Source organism: Dermacentor variabilis, chromosome 4, assembly GCF_050947875.1.
Source record: "Dermacentor variabilis isolate Ectoservices chromosome 4, ASM5094787v1, whole genome shotgun sequence".
Classification (NCBI taxonomy): domain Eukaryota; kingdom Metazoa; phylum Arthropoda; class Arachnida; order Ixodida; family Ixodidae; genus Dermacentor; species Dermacentor variabilis.
Window position 1 is genome coordinate 137,171,930 of NC_134571.1, and position 23,030 is coordinate 137,194,959.

General features: G+C 49.2%; 1 protein-coding gene across 6 annotated transcripts in view; it reads right to left on the bottom strand.

The window, feature by feature from the left end:
* Window positions 1-23,030, bottom strand: part of LOC142579827 (solute carrier family 45 member 3-like) — a 182,140-nt gene that overhangs the window by 83,194 nt on the left and 75,916 nt on the right. The gene's annotated exons all lie outside the window — the stretch shown is intronic.

The window sequence follows — 23,030 nt, forward strand, 5'->3', positions numbered from 1 at the left end:
AATGCCGAGAACGAATGGCGAGGGATACGAGCAAGTGATAACTGTAGGCAGTAGGCTATCATTTTAGTTGCGATCGAGCGAATTTCTCCCAGCTACTCGTTGCATTTACTCAGGCGCGAACTGAGGGAAACGTGAGGGCAGACGCAGGAACGGCAGTATCAACAAAAACACGACCGCCGACTCAATTTTATGGCTGCGCATTTTCGCCTGTGGTGACATTTATAATACCACCTCAGTTTGAAAGCCGAACTGACGAGAAGAAAAACAAACGCAGCACACTTTGTTATCGTACATTCCACTGGTAGGTAGCGCATTCCATCTTGGGTTGCAACGGCGCGGCAGCGGTCACGCGATAGGGACGGAGCCTGCCCGACCGGAAAGTGCGCCAGCTTGCCAGAGCAGTGAGTGGTAGGGAGCAAAAAAAAAAAAGAAAAGAAAAGAAGAAGAAAACACGTTGGGTATGTGCCACAGCCACTCAGGACAACAACAATAACGCCACTTACGTTCTAAACATCACAGATGCACGAGGCCGCGCAGTGCAAGAACGACCGCAGCTGGCACCCTACGCCACACCAACAGCGCAAGTTGAGGCAGCCACGTGACTGGAACTCAACCTATAGGTCGCACTCCCAGAGCGCAGGCGATAGCAAGCAACTCCGAGCGGTGGAGGAAGAAGATAGTGCTAGCCGTGGAAGGAGCTAGGAACACGGAGGTAGCCACTGAAGCCAAAAGTATCGGCCTAACACGTGATCAGATGTCAGACCGTGCGGTAGGTTATAGTGCTCACGCTCTGCAGGCAGATCTACGACAGTGCAGCCGAACAGAAGTGCGCATCGAATAAAAAATGCCGGGAACCAAACATTATCGGCCTGTGAACTGAGTCTCAGAAAAGAGGTAGGGGGGGGGGGGGGGGGGGGGAGGGGTCAGTTACCGTATTGGCGCATTGTTTCCGAGCGCTGGATTTCAATCAGACAAATGTGAAGTCTCAGCCGCAGGGAACACATTTCTAACGCATTTGCGGCGTGGACTCAAGCCGGCGCATTTGCGACAGCGTCAGAAACAACGAGAGAACAGTTCTCGCTTGCATGGGGCCGAAATTTGCAAAGACTAGGAGCGAAACGCGCACGGAAGTGGAAGTCGCACGCGAAACAGGCGTGGTCTGCGGCCTCCGAGACGAGGTAACGCGCACGTAAGGGCACGCGCGATCTCGGAGGAAATGCGCAAATAAATTCTGCTCGCACAGCCTTCTTTAATTCGAAACTCGCCAGAAGCTTTTAAGAAGCCTCGCTGAGTGTTCTTGCTGTGCAGAATATTTGCGTAAATGCCGCACTCTGGATATGTGACGTTTAACAGGCTCTGGTTGCGATGCGCCACAGGTGAGATTTGGAGAAGCAGATCGTATCTTGTGCTTGAGAGAAGTCAATGAAATGTGCCGTGCGCTCGCATCTTCCGACAATGGCCAGCGCGAACGTCGAACATGCCTCAAGAAATTGTTCCTTGACATTCGGGCTTAAAGGGCATCGGAAAAGCTCTGCGAATGCGACGAATCAAGTGTGCCATAGGAACCAAGTCCACGAGCATCCCTCCCTCAGACCGCACGCACGCGGCTTCTGGATTTGTCTCGCCATTGGTTTGCTATGAGAGAGGGTTGAGCCACGGCTCACGCGCCGTTCTCAGCGAAGGGGCGACATTTAAAGCCGTGAGTGTGCAAGCGAGGATGTCCCGATAACTCAAGGTCTGCGCGCTTCCAGCCACAGTATCACATGGGAAACTAAGACCTCGTAAATTTCAATGGCTGACGCAGGCCGCAACTAGCGACCATGGTACTTCAAAACAAATACATCATGCTGAATATCACTGAACTCATTTCCACCCTAAAACATGTATATCAAGGGGAGCGCCGGTTCCTCGATGATGTCAAGGCCGTAGTCTGCAGACATCTCATTAGCGGCGAGAACTTGAAGTGGCGCCCTCTTGCGAGTGACGTCACGGTCAGGACGCCGCTCGCTCCGGCTCGCTCGGCTGCCGCTCGCACTCGTTCCTTTCGTGCGTGCTTGGGGTATTGGCGGCTCGAGCCGTACTTAAAGAAGGTTATTTGGAATTATTTCTGCTGCCATGCCTGAACCGCAGTTTCTTCTTCGAAACCGCGTGAGTCATGAAAATTTGGGACTTGGATATCGCCAGCTATGTAGCGCTGAAGGGGTCTACTGGTCTTGCAATGCATATATGCGCCGTGTCTGTTTGTAAATTTTGCCTAAGAAGAATGTCTGCAAGTTCAACACGTGAAGTTAATTATGATGCTCCTCTAAACACTTAACATTCCCTTATTACTTAAGTATGAGAGACATAGCATGTTACCTGAAGAAAAAAAATACATTGATATTTGGTGTCAGCATTATAAATCCGCGTTAGAAGGACACTGCCCAGCGAAGCTTTTATCATGATTATTATTACGTTGGTGAATTGTTTTAGTCAAATGTGGCAACTGTATTAAGGCCTAAAAGGAAGCGATAGGCGCGCATCTTGCGTGAAAAGGTTTGGTACTCAGGAACGCATTGGCTGTTAACACGACAGCGCATCGTGTATAGTGTATATATGTACTTCACGAAAACCATAACAGCAGTCACACGAAAGAAAATTTCGTGGTTAAGAACGAGAACCAATCAAGTGTAAGTGATGAAATGTGTCATAGCGGCTTTCAGTAGCTTTTATCGACGATATGGCACACCCCTTTTGACACGGAAGCAACCGACTGTCGTTATGGCGAGGCGCGCATTGTTCGCGAAACCCAGCAGTTCACTACAACTTCGAATTGAAACCATGAAGTAGCTCTTTATAGCTCCAATTACAATGCCTATAGCATACTCGAGGCACTACAGCGCAGCTTAGGCTGCGTCGAAAAGGAAAATGCAAACACATTCTGCCTCACCATGTCTCGATCCTGCGTTATTTGTTTATACAAACTGATAACTATTTGCTTCGTCAGTGCATAAAAGAGAAGCTCGCAAACCCGCCTCATAAAGAAGACGCCACAAGCCTCACGTGAACACTTGAACTCCACTGGGGAACAATATCTTCAATATGCCACACTACTAATGAATGGGGCTTCGGCTTCTTGCTGGCTGCAGCGAACCGGTCCAAAAGGCATATTTCACTCAAATACTTGACCCGAGCAGCCTGTGTCACTTCTCCAAACAGATTCATGATGTCTGTTCCTCAAGCAAGAAGCACCAGTAAATTGCTCAAGTGAGTTGAACGTGTAGCACGGAAAGGGAATAAATATTGGTACATTCCTTTCCGCGTGCTGCAAACAGCTGTAAGCCTCAATCAGCTTTACTTTAAGTTACCGCAACTTAAATTTGACCGGTGAAGAACGGCCTAATTTTGAGAACCAGCTAAAAACGGTAGTGGTGCTGGCCGAATCTAAACTGCAGTCGTAGTTAAGTCCTCGTGTTATAGCCGAGCGTTTCTGTGAAGAAATAGAAAAAAATCGATATCATACCGTGAACTATTCTTCGTGAGCAAACATGCTTTAGAGGGGTTAAAATTAAGTTAGATGTTGTAGAAGTCATACATAGCCAGCGTTTAATTGTGACACGCATATTGCACCATGGTGGGTATGGAATCTTAACTGGATTCTTATGTGCTGTGCTTTTGCGTCTATGTTCTTATTATTCATGTGAGCTATCACTGCAAAGTGTAGATCCGCGCACGAAAAACCCTATTGGGCTGGTCTGAGCTCCCTCGGGTGGCACTACAGCGTTGCCTTTGAAGAAATATATTGTCCTCTGGGAAATAAGCTCTTTGGTTACATTTTCGCGAACGAAGACGTCGTAAAATATATATTTGAGAAGCCCATCATAAGTATACAAGCATTGGGAACGAGAGCGGACCAGCGGGAACACTTCGGGCGCCCGGTCACCGCCCGAACTGCAGCAGGCGACAGGCGCGAGGCCGTGCCCTGACGTCACGCGAGCGGTGCTCGCAGCGCCCCTATAGGTCGTTCTCGGGGCTAATAGAGGGCGCGCGAACCAGCTTTCAGAGGAACTGGTGGAAAAAAAAAAGAAAGCAAGGACGAGATCGATAAGACCGGATCCGCTAAAAGCGTAGATAGTGATGAAAGGTAGATAGCGAAGTTTTGATGAAGAATAAGATTAAGGAGATGTACGCAAAAAAATGGTACATTGAAAAACATGTATACCATACCTGATTAATTCAAGCCGGCTAAGAGAGTATTTTTCACCGCTCCGTTTCAAAAGCGATCCTAATAAATACTACTACTACTACTACTATTAGTACTAAATTATTATTATTATTATTATTATTATTATTATTATTATTATTATTATTATTATTATTATTATTATTATTATTATCGTCATCAGAGGCGATACCTGAACAAAGATGCGCCACAGGTAGAGAGAGGCATGTGGTGCTGCAAGAAAAGCCTGGAATCGTCCGGCACATCGTAATGGAATCCCAAACATTCACCCACCGAGACCACTTTTTATCGGCGATCACCTTCCAGAAGCGTTGGTATTCAAAGAAGATGAAAGCATTAACCGATCGGCAGTCGACATGAGTAAAATACGCTTACAGTATTGGTGAAAAAAAAAAAACACGAAAGATATTGCCAGAACCGGAGTCATTGCAAGCGTAGACAAACGGTACAATATAGTGGTCGAAATAAGAAAGTTAAAGGGACATTAAACGATAAATGGTTTCTTCTGTACCAGTAAATTACCCTTCCACAACATCAAAAACAGCACTCTTACCGCGAGAAGATACTCGGTACGCCAAAGAAAAAGAAAGAAACGCGAAACGCAACACACGGGTGGCGACGCTGTCTGGAAGTTCCCGCAGCAGCACACCGTGACGTCATGGATTTTGACAGCGCGTGCTAGGCCGCAGTTAATTCTTTAGGGTGTAAAGACCGGCTACATTGTGTTCTAAAGGAACCAATGGCACAATATTCCAAGCTTTTACTGAGCCAACGCGGCCCAAATACGCAAAAGAAGTAACATTGAAATCCTGACGTCACATTGATGCAACGACGTTGGCGTTTCGGCGCGAAATTCAAGAAATGTAATTTCGAGCATCATTTTGTATTCTGACAATCGACTTACTATCGTGAAATTAACGACAACGGCGTTTTCAACGAATGCTTTATCAGTACACATAGATTTATTGTTCTGCTTTAGTGTCGTTTTGAGATCTAGATCAGATAGACAAAATGCTATAAATAGCGATAGATGTAGTAAAATCTGATTAAATCAAGCAGGCTACGCCCCCGCCCCGTTTCCAAGGGTATGCCAATAGGCATCGTCATCGTCAAGTTGTAGTCGCTAGATAAGTTTCACGGTAGCGCCAAGCTCCGTGCTGGATCACACCTTTGCTTTATTCTATACTCTTACACAAAGCGCTGATAGCGCTCCAAGGATGCCAGTCCTCTCAAAAGGCGGGCGCGAAAAAAGAGCTAGTTTGTGTCATACTTCATTTATTATCAATACTGCTTTTGAACCTGTATTCCGAGCATTAGATCCCTAAGCACGTGGACGTTGGCATAAGCCATGCTACGTGAAAAAACATTTGGAACCTTTTTGGGCCACTATATTTATTGATCAATGCGACCGCATGGAAATCCCGCGTGTCCGCCCTAAGCCAGTTACGGAGGTGCCATGGCGGGAGAGCGCGAAGAAGCAGAAGGCGGAGGCCAAATGAAAGAAGAGCGCCACCTTGAAATTTTTATCCAGGGACTTTACCTTCACGGATAGTGAAGTAATTTGAAAATGCGCGCGGTTAGGTACGCGACGATAATTATTCTCGCAGCGCCGGCTGCAAAGTAATGCCGTGCCATAGCTCCGCTTCGCTCAGGTTGAAACAATGGGCGTATCTTTAATGAAGAGCGTTTTAAGTGCACAGGGAGGGTTCTAAAAAAGAACAAAGGAACCGTTTGGAGGCAACCGCTTAAGTATCGGCTACAAGCTAATCCGCAAAGCGAAGTGGCTTTTCCTTCCGCGCTTGAACGCGTCCTCGGCACCCAGGAGTCGAACCAGGTACCTTGCGGCCAGCTGCGCTAGAATAGCGCCCCAGCCGCGTATAGCATGTGCGAATGAGGTGACGCATTCCACGCTGGCATCTCCAACGACGATGGTGAGCCAGATAACGCTCGTTAAGTACAGTAAAGAGAAGAAAAAAAGAAACGCACGTTTTGCCAGGTTCGCCTAACGAGTGCGTCTCGCCCGGCGCCGTGACTTTAATGACTCGCGGCGTCATTGTTCGCGGCAGAGACAAAGCGGCGCTGCGCAGCATGCATAAACCGCAACGCCCTAGGGGGAGGGGGGGAGAGACGTCAACGTCACCGCAGCAGTTGGCCCAAAGACAAAAAAGCCCGTAGATGAACAGAGAGATTTACAGATGTACACATACGCACACAAACTGCGGTACTATGACTCGACAGCTGTTTCTGCTCAAAGAGAGGCTCGGGATCTGCAGCAACGAGCCCCGGGCGCCGGCTTTAGTGTCTCGGCGCGCGCTCGCGCCAGAAAGAGCTCTTGAGTGGCAAGCAATGAAGCCCCGATACGGCTATCAGCGATTGCTTTATTGCCTGAGACGGGAAAGAAAGGGCGCTACGGATCAACAAGCGACTGTGAGAGGCTCCGGGCGTGTTGAAATTGTACTTGCGCGTCAACATTTGCAGATTGCTCCACATTAGGTACAAGTTATACTAAACTGTTGCTTTGCGTCACAGCTGACTGTGCGTCACCCTTATTGCTCCTCACAGTCATACGTAGCTGAACTGTAGTATCCACGCAGCGCAAGCAGAACGGCTGCAGAATCGAGCAAGACGTTTAGAACGCAACTATATATCCGGGAGATCGCCTCAGACTTGCGCAAGCTTCCGAGAACTACTGGCATCTGACGTGCGAGCTGCAATGCCCAGACTACATCGGATATATTACCGTGCGCAGCACAACACGAAATCCCAATTCTCTTGTCACGTGATTTACAGCGAACCAGACGGCTGTCGAGTAAGCCGTAATTCACGTCGTGGCAGCTGAGACGTCCAACTAGCTAGGACCCCTCGGTCGGGTTCTGATTGCCGGCCAGGGCGGCTGCATTCCTACCTCGAAAGAGATGAATGCGGCGGTCGCGCATACAAAACCAGTTCACGTTTCTAACGCGACAGCGTTAAGGAGCTCCTGTCGCAGAAAAGCCGGTGTCGTCGGCGTCGGCGGCGTTGGCCGTGACCGAGAAATGGCGGAAGGCAATTCATAAATAAAAACAACTTGCAAGATGGGCTAGGTGGGATCGAACCAGGGCCTCCGGAGTGTGAGACGGAGACGCTACCACTCAGCCATGAGTTCGATGGTTCAAAGCGGGACAAAAGCGCCTCTAGTGAATGCGTTGTTGCCTTAGAAACGTGCCGTAGAAAGTTATACTGCAGTGTATATCGGTAATGAGCATGAAAATTACAGAAGTCTCAGTTAAACGAGTAGGGAAGTACGTTTCCGCTACATTTCTTCTGCGCTTGGCGCACACGCAGAGCCATCTTGCGGCAAACACAGAAGACCCCCTCCTCGCAATGTGCGGCGCTACCCCGACAGGTGGCGCGCCACTCGCCCGCGTGTCCCTTCGTCTCGTTTGGGCGCATTGGGGCGGTGCGGGGACCGGTGCGAGGATGCCCCAATACCCTTGCGTTTAACAAGTTTTCTCGCTCTCTCCCCTTCCAACTTCCAGCGTGCGTGACTCGAACCCTCGTGTTTAGGCGACGCGGCTCCTCTTTCCCCTCACAGCGCGATTCCTAGGTGCAGCGTCCGATGCGGGACATCTCCGTTGGGATCGCTACGCCGTAGCGCGTCTGGTGGGAAAGCGCCGCCTGCGATGTGTGCCGTGCTGCTGGCGAGGAGTCATGCGTCTGCGTGGCGCTCCCAAGCGAGATAGAGGACGATCCCATCGAGGCGTCCGCGCCATGATCGCGTCCGCCTTCATGGCGCGTCGCGGCCTGGCTGTCCGCGCCGATCACGACGTTTGGCTCGCGTAGATCGTTTCTCCCTCCGAGACACCGAGTCCGTTGGTTCGTTCCGCTTGCTCAGGCGCACGTTTCGTCTTTGTGTGACTCAAGAGCCTGCCGAGCGAATGAGTGGGCGGTGCGACGGGGGTGCGATAACGCTATCGCGTGCCACTCTTGAAGGCGAAGCTCAAGCGTCCTCCAATTTTTTTTCTGGGCAGCAGAGCGTGATGGGCAACGAAAGGAAGATTGCGGAAACCCTCGTCCACTTTGACACAGCTGCACCTTAGAAACCATGAATGGTCGAACTTGACCCGGAGTCTCCTACCCAGAGCGAAGCTTTGTAAATGAAGTTGACACTGCTCCATTTTAGAAAACCCTAAGTGACCAAGTGAACAGAGCCTCATACCCCAGTATGCAACATTGTAATTAAAACAGTGCGCAACTCTGTAACTAAACTTGACACACCTGCACTTTAGAGAACCATATAAGTGGCCCAAATTAGCGCAGTATTATACCCCAGAGTGCAGCTTTGGCAGTTGAAATCAATCGATCAATACATTAATCAATTAATCAGTCAGTCAATCACTCAATCAATCAAAATTTACACAAGTATAGAGAAGTGGGTGAGTTGGATTACGTTATTTACGTAGGAGCGCCAAGAACGGAGACAAATTCAAAAAAAAATTACCGACGATTACGTTACTTCCTAATGCGAAATTTGAGCGCAGCAAATAAGCTGTTTCACCTTTTGGATAGATTGAGGCAAAGAAATCGAGCAACACATGTATGCGCTATCACATAATTTTTTTTTTATTTTTCACACGTATTCCTTTAACAAAGACTCCACTAACAGTTCTTGACAGTCATGAAGGAAGCTTTGTGGTCGGAGAAATAGACTGATATATGTTCGACTTGGTACACCAATGCTTGATTCTCAAAGACGAGATCTATACAAGTGCCTCGCGAGGTTGTCACAGCCGTGGGGGAAGCAGAGGCTAAGCGCCGCCGCCGAGAAGACCCTGCCGTTCGCGCCGCCGAAGCGGAGGCTCATCGCCGCCGTCGAGAGCAACCAGCAGTAAGCGAGGCTGAAGCAGAAGCTCATCGCCGCCGCCGAGAAGACCCTGCAGTTCGCGCCGCCGAAGCGGAGGCTCATCGCCGCCGTCGAGAGCAACCAGCAGTAAGCGGAAGCGGAGGGGGGCGGCGTGTACACCCAGCGGCAAACGATGGGGGCAGAAGCGCGCGCAGCAAGCGGACAACACGATAAAGGGAGGAGGGAAGAGATAGCAGCGACTGACTGATGCCGCTGACGGCGATAGTGAGTCAACCCCAGCTATCCGCCACACAAGAACAGGGGGGGGGGGGACCCTTTCCTCCTCTTTCTGCATGGCGGCGACGGTGTTCTATGCAGTCACGTTATCTTGACTCTCTAGCGGCGTCAGCGGCATCCAGCGGTATCAGTCGGTCGCTGCTAGCGCTGGGGGGATGAAAGGGGGGCGGAGCTGGTTACGAGGCCGACGACGACGCCGACGACGACGACGACGCGAAACCCAGGAACGGACGCCAAAGAGCTGCGCTCTAAAAAGAAAGACGGGACGAAACGATCGACGCCTCTCATACGCATGTGCGGCATGGACCGCTTGATATCTACGCTTCGATCAGTTTTGGTCATGACACTTTGAAAACGTACGACTCCGAAAATGTTCAAGCGTATACAGTGTATATATATATATATATATATATATATATATATATATATATATATATATATATATATATATAGGCAGTGTATTTCCTGCCGTGGAAAGGAGATTTAAAGATCCTGCTAAAATCTAGCGAGAGCTGTCTTGGATGTTTCCGTGCTGAGTTTCTGTTCGTCTCATATGAATATACAGCTCATATTCTAGGCGTCATGAATTTCGTAAGTGTTTGTGAATCGGATATGCTGGCGATTGCAGTAAACGTAGTGCTTAAATGCTTTAACAATGCCTCACTAACCAGAAATTCATTAACTTAATCTCCTTGATTAAAAATAATGATGCTACTTCGACATGAGTTTGACATGAAATAAAACGGTCAGTGTCACAACATGCAAAGACTAAAAAAAAATCGCGACATTAGGAAAAGCTTGCATCTTAAAGATAAAACTGGAAGAGATTTCGTAGAATTATTATAGTGGCAGTATATAACCGCGAATTCTTGTGTGTGTGTGTGTGTGTGTGTGTGTGTGTGTGTGTGTGTGTGTGTGTGTGTGTGTGTGTGTGTGTGTGTGTGTGTGTGTGTGTGTGTGTGTGTGTGTGTGTGTGTGTGTGTGTGTGTGTGTGTGTGTGTTACACAAATCGTTCATCGAGAACACGACTGAGCAGAGCTACGCGGCGAGTACAATGCGGAGAGGGTAAAAGGCAGTGTGGTTGACCCCGACTGAACGCGGCCGGTATTCAACAGGTGATCCCCACGACACTACACATTCGACACCTTTGTCGGTCCAGTTTTTCCACAGCATACCGTCTCCTTATCAAAGGAACCCTCGAAACGAAGAAATCGAATCTCGAAAACACATGTACTGAAAGGGGGGGGGGGGGGGGGGGGGGGGCACACGCACCACACAACGGAGCGATCGCACCGGCAGCGTGTGGTTTTCCGAACTCCTGAGAAATGGCTTTCTAATGACAACCGCTCCCGCAGCGCCACAAGCGGCGGCAGTCGAGGGGATCAAGCATGTAAAGCGTGTATTAGCCTCCACGTGACCCACGCTGCCGAGCGGAGGGGAGAGAAACCTGCACGGCGGATCAGAAGTAGATTACAGAGACCGCGGCACCGGCGGAACGTGCAATCAAGTCAGCGCATTTCGCTTAGTGCTTCGCGCCCTTCCCCAACCTCCTCGCAGCTGCCAACTTCTGCATCAAAGGGGCCGGCCGGGCCCCTTCGTGGCTTACCTCCGCCGACGTACACTGCATGGCCCAGAAGAACCTGGTCCCGTCACGCAGACAGCGATGTTTCTCAGCGACGGGCCTGTCCGCTGCATACGCTTCGTGTCAACGAACCGAAACAAGGAGAGAGTGGGGAGGGAGAGCGTGGTGGACAGGAGCGGAGGTTACAAACAAACGGGGGCCCTACAGTGGCCGTCCGGCTTCGATGTGTAAGCAAGCATTTGCGAGACGGACGATTTCTTTGGACTGGTACTACCTCTATATATATACAAGCACTGGAGTGTGTGTGTGTGTGCGGGGGGGCTTGAATCCATGGTCCGAGTATATGCTGATCAAATCACAACAAAAATAAATAAAAACAAAACTTATCTGGAATGGAGTTCGTAGGAAGCTAGAAGATCTACACTACAAAGGAGCATACCATGCACAAAACTGAACATAGTCTGCTCTGTTTGGTCACGTTTTCTCCTATAGAGCTAAATCAACGCGAACTTTTAATTTCAATTTAATATAACGTTGCACAACCACGCTTCGCGAACCCTTTCAGTTATGGGAAGTTGAGGACAACGTAATTTATTTCGATTTTTCGCCATCAGCGTATCGATAATTGCGTTTTCTGAGTATTCGTTAGCCACACATTCCGAGTATTCAAATTAGCCACACATTCCAATTAGCCACGCAATGTTGAATTATGTGATGTCACATTTAACCACGTAGTTGAAAAAAAGGCGGAATAAATATGAATGTTGTTGTTTAGTGGCTTCTTTTTCCCATATTGACTGCTTACTCATCGCCTCCCAAAAACAGGACCTTATAAAGGTACTATCATTCAAGTGTCTATCCATAAGCCTCACTATCATTGTCGAGGCTTTCAAGATGAAAAAGAAGTAAATGTCCAACCAGGAACGTTACCATGATGTTAGCTGGCAAAGTTTGGCCAAGCTAGCGTCCTTTTTTTAAGGTTCAACTAGAGGCAAGAAGCACGTCGAGTATGCTCGTCATTTTTAACGAAGCTTCATTCAGTCTTCCACAAAAGTAAACACACGGTACCCCTGCTGTCGCTTTTGAATGTATGTCAAACGAGCGGCCTACACAACGGGGGCCCTTGACAACCGTCGCGACTGCGTTTGTTGTGAGCACAAGGAAGTCATCAAGAGTCCCAATACGCCAATTAAAACCTAAAGAGTCCGCCCGACACACGAGCTCGGAATTCTCGAGACGCCGCCGCAGCGTGACTGCTGTCTGCGTTTGTTTATTCGTGCACCGCATTCAACACAAACAGCGCGAGTTCTCGCTCGGACGGTGGCGGCGCCTTTCGGCTCCCGTTGGTTGTACTTTCCTTTTTTTTTCTTATTAAGCCGTGATCAAGAGTCGCAGACATCACGTCAGAAGTCCCTTACTTCGAGATCTCCTCTTCCGAGAAATATCAAGACGATTCCAAGGAGCACCTCTAATATGTGCCATATTTAGTAGATTCACAACGTGAGATGCAACACTACATTATTATGTTTCTAGCACGCGCTTCGTAGCGACGTAGACGTCACAAGCAAAACAGTGATCCCCGGACCTGAATGTCCCTGCGTTTGTTCTTTCTAGTGGACATTGTAGCAGCGGAAAGCAATGGTTCTTTTTTTTTTTTTTTTACACGAGACCGTGCTAACGAGCTTGTAAAACACCAACTTCGGGCAGAGGGTCTGCAACTGCGTCAGAGACTTCCTCTCTAATCGAACAGTAACCGTAGTCCTCGCAAGATTGCGCAGTGACAAGTTCACAGTCTCAGCAAAGGGCACTCCTTAATTAAGGATCAGTGGTATCTCCATCACTTTACAGCGTTGCAATGATGAAACTACCAGAGAGACCGCACGGTATTGCGGGACTCAATCATGCCACTCACGCAGACAGCTAAATTCCAGAAAACGGAAATCCAGAAAGCGGAACTGGCGAAAGAGGAAACACCAGAAGCGGGAAGGGTGTGCGGTACGAATCAAGGGACGTCGGCGTACATCAAAGGTTGGCGCAACTTATAGCAAAAGCAGCGATTGCGCGTGGATAAAGGTGCTTTAACGGCGGCAACAGTTGGCTGAAGATTCGTGGAATTGGCAGTAGATGGCGCTTTCTACCCTCAACACCTCTTCGGAGTTTTGAGGCGGAGCGCTGCAAGCTCGCGTCCCTGTCATGTCGCAGCAGTGACAACTGCGCTGAGCTCACAGCTAAAACTACAAACTGTTAGAACCTAGGCTGGTCGTTTGCTCGAGAGCACGTGCTCTTTCCATCGGTGTCTTTGTTTTCAGCGGCGAACGCCCGACCTCCACCCAACGACCACCACGCAAGCGAGTGAAGGAGTCAGCGAAAGCCATCCGCATTCAATGTTCTCGGCCAGTCGCATCTGAGGAAACCCGCCGGATTGGACCAATGACCGCGGCGCGTCTCGCTGCTGAGCGTGCGGTCGCGGAGTCCTAGTATACGCCGACAATTCGGCGCGAGCTATACAAAACACATGAGGTGGTCGAAATTCATCGGGAGTCCTTCGCAGAGGTACCTGTCGCAAGGTGCGCGTTACTTTGGCGCGTTAAACCTAACGGACAAATGACACGTGCGCGATCGGACACACACCTCTTACATGTGAAAGGCCAGCGGTGCTTCGAGTCGCAGCACATCGAGTCTCACGGGTTCGCTATATACCGCCCGTCTGTGTTTACCAGGTCTCAACGACCCGAAGAAGATGGCGCGAACAAAGAAGTCAAGACTGGAAAGGCCCGGACCAAAGCAAGAGCGGTTGGCGAGGGCGATGGCCTCCCTCCACAGTCGTAATGGTGCCTGTGACCTTGGAACTCGGCCCGGCGCGTCCGCTACGTAGTCCGAACGGACGGCCACCAGATCGATAGTCACGTCCTAGTCACAGGTCATCTCTGTCCTCGTTCGGGTGTTTCCGTATGGCGATTAGTATATTTTGACGTTTCCTTCTTTAAACTACGATGAGAGAGAGAGAGAGACGCCCGCTGCGGTATGTAGCTTATAGTGGCTATGGCGTCGCGCTGCTGAGCTAGAGTTCTAGGGCTGAAATCCCGTATGAGGCGTCCGCATTTGGACGTGACAGAAATGCAGACACGCCCGTGTACGCAGGATTAGGCGCACGCTAAGGAACGCCACTTTGTCGAAATTATTCCGCAGTCCCCAATAACGGCGCACCTCATTGTGACATCGTCATTTTGGCAGGTAAAACTTCCAAACATAATTTCTTATCGATATATACAGAGTTTTATAAGAAGCTGGAGACGTTGGCATACGGCTGTCTCGTCATCTGGCAGGATACGCTAGGTGTGCACAACGATTACGGCATACATGTTGATCACGCAAACAGCGCGACACCCAGAGTACGCAAATCACACTAAATAAGTATGCACAGAGTTTCGTGAAGGCCTGTATGGCCCATCGAGGAACCAGCAACGCTTTCGTAACGTGGTTATGCACAGGTGGAGATTCCGCACTTGAAACTACCCCGCACCTTTGCATCTTTCTTGGCGCGTCTGTTTCCGCCCGCCATGTGTGACGCTTAGAACACGCGCCAGGTGTGACGCTTAATTATTGTCCTTGTTCTTTGTTTCATCCAAAGTGATTATATGTGCCAGTGTATGCACCCTCCTGAGTTACGACACGCACTGCTAAAGCGAAATAGGACATTATTTGCGAAGGCGTTAACAGATAAACAAGTGCCACAAGGTTGGGAGTACATAGAAGAACATGCATGTTCTTTTAGTTTTGAAGCCGAATGATTTGAAGGGGAGGCGGAGCGTACGTCTTTAATCCTCAAAACGTGTTATTCTTACTAGCCGATGGCCTCAGGAATGCTTGGCACATCGACAGCCACGAGCGGCTTTGTATCTGTGGAAAATGAAAAAGGCGCAGGTCGCTCCGGTTCACACGGATCTTAGTGACGTGTATATTACTTTTCAAAATGTGCACTGATTAGGAGTATAAATGAGCTGCTTGCGTCGTTTGGTGCGAATGGACGGCGAAAAAAGTTTTCAACGCTGTTGATATCGCTGTTTGTCAATGCACTGAGTCCAACTCAATGCACTGAGTTCAACTGAATTTCGCTAAAGTTTGAAAGGCTGTTCATGTCACTTATGCCTGCTTAGACATACGTCAATGATAAATATCAGTTAGTTCGCAAAGAAATCAGATGCACAATAAGGTACCACTAATTTCTAACCAGATATCCTATAATCTTACTACTATAATCCTGCTACTATAAGCCAACTGATACTCGACAATTACTGTGCTCTTAAAATGTGGCGATTATAACGAATCGACCTGATGTGGCAGCGGACGTGTCTGTCACGTGACTGCAGAGATGAAGGTCGCCTAATGTCACTTGACAATCGGCGCGCATCCAGAACGCGAGTACAATACGCGCGCAGGCAAACGCGATGGAGTTATCTGGAAAATTCAAATCTCCTAGGTCCGGTTCTTAAGATCGGCGATATATTCGGAAACACTTGAACTCAAGTGTTTTCTGCAATGCTATCAAGCGCACGTATACTGGCCGCGTAGGGTGAAACCTGCACGTGCGTTCCTAAGCAAAATCACATCGTTGCTTTTCCAACGCCCGGTAGGAGGTGTCAAATTTTCTTACTCAGGCTGGTACACTGCGTTTCGGGGCTGCAGAATGGTAGCAAACTGGGGCTGCGATGACGAATTAGGAGGGCCTTCTTCTTCCTTTTCTTTTTCTCTTCTTTTTCATTATTTTCTCTTCTTTTTTGCATTTCAAGCGAGTTTCATTTCGTCAGTGGTGTCGCGTACCTGAGCCTGCTCGTGTCACCGCTTTGCTGTAAGATCACCCTGCCTGCTCGGAGTCTCCTTCGAGTCTTCAAGTTGAAGTTGCGTGCAGTGAACCAACCACGCCTGAAGCGCTCTCCGGCGTTCCCGGTAACCTTACTGCATTCGTGGTGCACGCACGCCTGTACGAGGATCTGAGCGGCCAACGCGCTTTCTTCACGCGCGAACACAACTTCGACGCGGCTACGAGTTCAATACTCTATCAGCTGGGGGGCTCCCTTCTCCCGCGCAGCAAGCAGGCGGCTCGCGCAGGTGGCAGATTGAAAAGGGCACGCGCTCGCCGCTCCTGGAAGCGGCTCGTCTGCCGTTGCCCTCCCGCAGAGGCGTCATACGAAAACGAAAGCAGCAGCAACAGCATAAGTGCCGTCGCGCGTCGCCTGACACGAACGAACGCCCTCCCCTCGCAGAGAAGGGCTAATCGGTCAATTATGTCGCCGCACCTCCTCGTGCGGCCTCTGCTCAACGTGAACGAGTAAGGTTCGACAACACGGAGCATCGCTTTCTTCTTTTCTTTCTCGTCCTCTCTCTACCTCTCTCTCTCTCTCTCATTTTGCAAGAACCGTCCCGAATGCCTTGTCTGAGTCGTGCTCCCTAAAGGGCTGCAGAAAATAGCCCTTCTTCCTCTTCACAATCGCACTCTCTCTCCCCGCTGTTGTCCATGTTCGTCATTCTCTTGGACGATTGGGGTCTGAGGTTTTTGACATAAGGCAGCTAGCACGCATTAAAAACGGTATCAAGTAACCCATATGAAGGGTATCAAGTAATCCAACGAAGAGTGTAAAAAGTGGCTGGAGGATTGGTCAAAGACAGCAGTACAAACGAACTGCCAGTGCCGGAAAAAAATATACGCGTTATGTTCATTTGTCCCCAAGGATAGTAGACACTTGTAAACGTCGCGCTCCACAGGGGAATGACTGCCAACGTCCGGAATGCGATACCAACCGCCCTCCGGTGAGTATTCCAAAGCTGTGCCAAACTGCGCCGTTAACCCTGAAACGGCGTTGGGTGCGTCTATACTTCGCGGCTCAAAAGAAGCGACGGAACCTGGCTGGTGCACAAAGCAAACTTCTGACGCATTTTCGGCACGGTGCGCCAACTATGCACTGAAAGCCTGTGAGCTCTAAGTTGCACTGTTGTCATGGCCTGTTAGCGTCATGACAATAGCGTTGGTGTCATGTGGCCCGAATCGGGTACCTTGTTTCACCGCTAACCACTGACAACAGACACAAAAAATGCGTTTCAAATGTGTGTCACCGTTGCTGCTCAGAAGTGCGATTCCAGCGGCGGGCGTGCAAGCGAATAAAATTCGGTTATGAACGCGGCGTTTCCGCTTCACTGAGTGACGACTGATTTACCGTTTTTTTATTCTTTCTCTTTTTAGGCCGCGAATTCACCAAAAAATCGAGCAAGGGTATCACACGTACTTGGTAATGAGTCAGAAAGTCATAAGAAAGTCAATAGGAAAGTCATAAGAAACTCAATGCTAAGGGTACATGTGCAGCATAGACGCAAGTGCGACTGTATTTTAGGCTTTCGACCAGCTGTTGGTTTGGTCTGTTTAGAACAACGTCGATCAAGAGGGGCAGCTGCGTCAACAATGAGGTTACGTTGCGTTGTTAGGTTTCGCATACGGTAAAGTCCAACAGTCGTCATTTGTAGCTTTCTTCGATACGCTTATACATTTGTTCTTGTTAACACCTTCCAAAAGCGCACCGAGTTAAACCTCAAGCATAGTGACTTAAACAAAACAAAAGTCGCAATTGCACCCAAAGGGCGAAGCAACGAGCAAGCGCATGGCGTCACATGAACAGATCTCGCTCGGTGACCACGAACGCTCGCTGCCAAAGCGCTGAGGTTGGATCCATCGTGATGCCTCTCGCTTCACCGCGTCTCGGAAAGTTCGGACAACGCCACATCCGAAACTAGGTGCGTGGGAACACAGCGATCGCTACGCTACCAGCCATTCCTGATCGGCCTTAAATTGTGCACCGACCACCGATTACATCCAAAACAGGCGGCGCGTGGCCCGTGTATGCGCTCTGCCGCGCTGACAGGCGCGAGCAGCCACGGCCTGACTAGAGGAGGAGACTCCCGATGACCTGTTCCCCCCCCCCCCTTGCCCTAACGCGTCTTTCATCAGTGACCATGCGCGCACTCCGCTCCCCTCCCGTTTAGCGGTCGCTTTATCACGTCACCTCCAACAGTGGACACGCGGAAAGACGGCACGCCTCAAGCCACCACCCTTATCGGCTCACGGGCCTCGCACGCACATCATGCACGGCACCTTATCGCATTTGGACTTCATAAGGAACATCGTGGCGACGGTGAAGATTTGCCTGGAGCTCAGTAGGAACGCTAGCATGCTTAGAGTGGCATGCGCACAACGCTCATGCGAGCGGGGGAAGGCAGCAACGCTGTCAGGGGCGGCATTCTCGGGCGATCGCTTTAGGCGATAGTTGGCGGGATTTGGCGAGACTCAACCCACGATAACCAGCGAGATATTTTTATTTTCTGGCGTTTGCCCGACCCTTGCATGAATTCGTACAGTGACGATTCTCGTAAAATCTCACGTAAGTGAAACAAAAGGCGACGTGAGAAACAATCACGAATTACCGAAGAAGAAACCAAACGCGCAAATTAGTTGTTTTTTATTCAGATGAGCAAGACAACTTTATTTTAGGAGTACTGATAGCTACGTTTTAAAGGAAACCTACACCGTAACAACACTTTCGCTATGATGGAGAGGCACCTGTTCACGTGGCGAGTGAAAGCGCACATTGACTATCGACGTACAAATGTAAACAGCAGCGTAGCCGGAGATTTCCATGCTGTTGACACGGTCGAAATGTACGAGTTTAACCCCGTTCGGCGCGGCGCTTATTCTTTGTCGTGACGCATTTTATTTTTGGGACGACTTACAAAGAATTATTAAACAATAACTTCCTGTAACATCTTACGTTATCGGGTTCCTTTTTTTTTCAAAAAGACAACCAGTAATATACTATACGATTTGTTTAGGACTTTATTCATTATGGAGAAGTCGCATGATCGACAGTCAAGCGAGCCACCGCGTACAAGTCTGTCTTTCGAGAAGAGGCTGCTCAAACTTGTAAGGTAGTCGGAACCTTTGATCTCGTTCCTGAGTGGATTTCGCTTCTGTACGCTTGTGTCTGTAAGCTCGATTTTCAAACTTTCATTGGACTGCATAGCATGTGTGCATTTGCTTAATATGTGTGTCTACATGCAACGTAACTAATTTTCGCATGACCACTACACTCATCACTCCATGCAATCAAAAAAATTCGGCCTGGAACAGATGGTAAGATACCAGGTTCGGAAGCGTTAGGTCGTAAGTTCAAGTTCCCGTCAGAGAATATTTCTGTCGCTTTGCATTTTTTACACAAATTTACATAGTCCTAAGGAGTTATCTGTTATATTTTAAACAAATATTGATCAAGAACTACCAACAAACTAGATACGTCAGACTACAGGACGTGCCAAAATACGACAGACTGAAATTTGCCGTTGTGTTTTCGAACACGGGGAATATTTAAGACAAAAGGCATGCCCTCCGATGTCGGCGTTTTGTTTTACGACGTTTGCTTGTGCGCTGCCGTTCTCCAAATTCTGAGGAATAATTTTGTCAAGATTGTAAGACCTGGCGCGAGCAGCTTTAGTGATAGAATGGTGCGGCAGTACAAACCCGCATATACCGCAGGTCATATGGCATGCATGTGGCATACATACCCCTAAGAATAGGAAACCTCACGGCGACGACGAAAATTCGCTTGGGGTTTCCATATAATTGTTATCGCAATAATTTAAACAAAGAAGCCTTCACAGATATATGCCAGTCTAACAACTAATGCTGAGAGAGCGACGCTGTTTATAAGCGAGATCCCACAGCCTTCAGAAATACTACGGATCTGTTCGCTGACCCACGGCCACGCTCGAACGAAGCAGCAAGCAGTGGTGGCTGCGTTCTCCTTTCCGGCTATTCTTAGTGGCGGCTGTGGCGGCTTCCGCGCAGGCGGCGTTGTAACAACACGCCGTCTGGTTTCACAACAGCAGCTGTGCAAACTCCTAGCTGGCCTCCAATGTATAATAGCTTCTTGGTTATAACGCGACGTGGGAAACAAAAATTACGGATTACTGGCTCAAAAAAATACACCACGAAGACATTAACGCTTCCGCCTTCGAGAGTATTGGCCGTCATGGGGCTCCGTCTGGAACGCTCATAATCCGGCGACACTCGTTCGCAGCTAAATCGAGCTACACGTCAGTGCTATAACCACACAGACTTCCAGGCCACGAGGGAAGTGACAATTTTGCGCAGTCGCCGAGTGCGAACAGGGTGTCATTATTTAGTATGCTCTGGCGGGGCCTGCAGGACGAAAAGAAAAAAAAAAGACTGTGTGGACACTAAAGCTGGAACCCGAACTGGCCCGTGTTCAGCTGTTCGCTATTGCGGAGATCCGATCTTATATACCAACACTCCCATAGCATACTCCGACCTCGGCGGCACACCCAACCCACGGGCCAGTGCGGGCTGCAGCTTTGTCTCCGCCTCCCCCCTCCCCACTGCCCCTTGGGTGCCCTAAACATCCTGCAACTCAGGTGATCTCATTAGGCCTCCGCTTGGCGGTTCGATGTGATCTACTGCAACAAGAGTAAAAAAAAAAAAAAAAAGTCAAGCCTCGCCGGGTAACAAGGGAGAGGTCGATACACGCCGAATTCAGGCGAGCCTAAATGTACAACCCAGACGGAAAGCCCAATGAGTTTGAATGTCTACTGTTGGACATTCCGTCTCGTTGAACATTCAGGCATCAGTTGGACATTCAGGCAGCAAGCGCCCACGATGAGACGATGATGAGACGCTGGTCACGCGGGAGCACGAATGCTGAGTGAGGTGCTTGGTGTAACCACGGTGAACTAAATTTGTTCTCAGCCATAAAACCCTCATGCGTTACCCGCAATATGTCGGGTTGGGCCACTCTTAGCTGACCTCCGGAGCGGCGCCGGTTAAAAGCGAAGTGAGAAACAAAAAACAAAAAATTGTAACTACTGGTGAAGATAAACACGCAGGAAATTTAATTGCGATTTATAGGTAAATTCGAGAGAAATGCCTTGCCATTACGTCTCACCTCTTTAAGATCCGGGATCAATCCACGATTAAAACCGCGTTCCACATTGCAAGTTGGTTAAAACCGCATTGCAAGTTGTTGTTAAGGAGTTCACTGGACACACGTTCTGCCGCTTTTAGGAGTGAAGTGCAACTGCCGGTGGTCAGCAGCACACCACCGTCAATTGCAGTAAATAAATAAACAAATAAATAAACAAATAAATATACCACGTGACCAGCGCAGTATACTTCCCTACACTTTTTTCACTTGGACACTCCTAACGCTAACGCATTAAAAAGTTGTCGTCTATCCAAATGCAAAGTAGCTAATTATGTTCATTCTATAACACTCGATAGTTAAGCGTAAAAATGTATTCGTCACTCTGGTGCAGGTTGTGTTGCTGGCGCTTCTTCTATTGACATTAGATGCCTGGCAGACCACCGCACGCCGTCGGCCTTAAGCGTCGCCAGGAAACAGTCGTGGAAGTTTCGTTGTAATATGATATCCGATCTTCTATATTAAGAAAGATGAAACGTAGTACATAACGCAACCAGAGCGTCCGAATCTTCTAGCACGAAGGTTAGGTAAACCCATCTGGTACTATCCGTGATTACCATGTAGTTGAACGATTACAGCGTGAGTGTTTAGACTAGCGATTCATGCAGGAAACTCCGCGGTACCACGTAGTTCGCGATGCTGCATTTTCTTGAGGTTTGTAGCAGTACATAGAAACGTTACCAGAAAAGCAAGTTTTGAGGTTTTCCAGAACCTGCCTGGAGAGAGAAAAAAAAAAACGCACACGAGTATGCGTTCCATATGTTACCGCGCAACATGTTATCACTGAGCAGGTCACTTCCAAGGCTGCGCGTTCGATGTATAGGACATATAATGTTGTTAAGATGCCTCGGGAACGTAAAGAAGTGAAACTCTGACAGAAACGCTGGACCGTTGCAATGCTATACCGGCGTTAATTTTGAACGAGCGTTGACGCGGCATCATTGCGGAGTATATGTCAAATTGAAAGCAGCGTGAATGCGCCAGACGACCGAAGAAAACGGGCAACACAACAATGACGGGCTTCTTCTACAAACTATTCTGGAGCAAGGAACCACGGGAGCCAGGTGCAGCGCGGATTTGTGGGCGGAGCTCCTGATGAACCCTTGCGCAGTCCCAAAAAAGTTTACACCCTTTAGGTGGTATGTTGTCCCGCAACAATAATCGTCATCTGTCGTGCCCGCATTTCCTTTCTTTACCCTCGCGAGTCCGGTTCTTCCAAGTCACGAACCGCTTGCGCGTTAGCGTGACACAGCATTCTCAACAGGAAAGTAGCCATCGCCGAGTTTTCAAGAAACGCAAGCAATTAAGGCAGATGAAGATTATGGTTGTGCGACAAGATAAGCCCCAAGGGTGTAAACGTTTTTAGGAGCGTTGGCTGTCACCGAGTGTACGCGAACTTTTGAGGTCGTTGGCCAACCAGCGACGCTCCAATAGATGGAAGCAAAAATCCGAGTGCACCTAAGCACTTCTTATAAGTTGTGAATGGACAATTGCCGGCAGTAACTGCAAGGCTAATCCCACCCAGCCTACAACAACTCAACTCAACTCAACTCAACTCAAGTCTTAATGTGCAAATGAACGCCGGTGGGCGATGCTTCGGGTTACGAACTCCTCGCGGGCATGCGAGTGCGTTGAGACGCTTGGCGTTTATTCAAGGCCGGTGCACTTCGATCAGTGACATCATGCTACCATGCCCGACTGCCGTAGAATATAATGGAGACGCTCCCGAGTTAAGTAAACCGCGGTGAATTTGACGTCACCGATTTCATCCCGCCAGGCTCGGCAACGGAAATTTCGGTCAAAGTAGCATGACGCCACGAAGGAGAGTGCACAGGCCTGCTATACAGTTTGGCCCAGCGGGCAAGACACTCGGCTTCTGAACGCGGGGTCGCAGGATCTAAACTCGCTGCCGCCAACGTTCTTCCTTTCGCATTTATTTTGTTTTATACATTAACTTCGTTGCAGCGATCATCGAGGCGAAGTCAGAACGCAGGCGACAGAGAGCTCGCGCGGACAAGGAACGCGCGGATGACACACAGGCACGCGAGAGCGAGGGCGACGGTGGCGCCG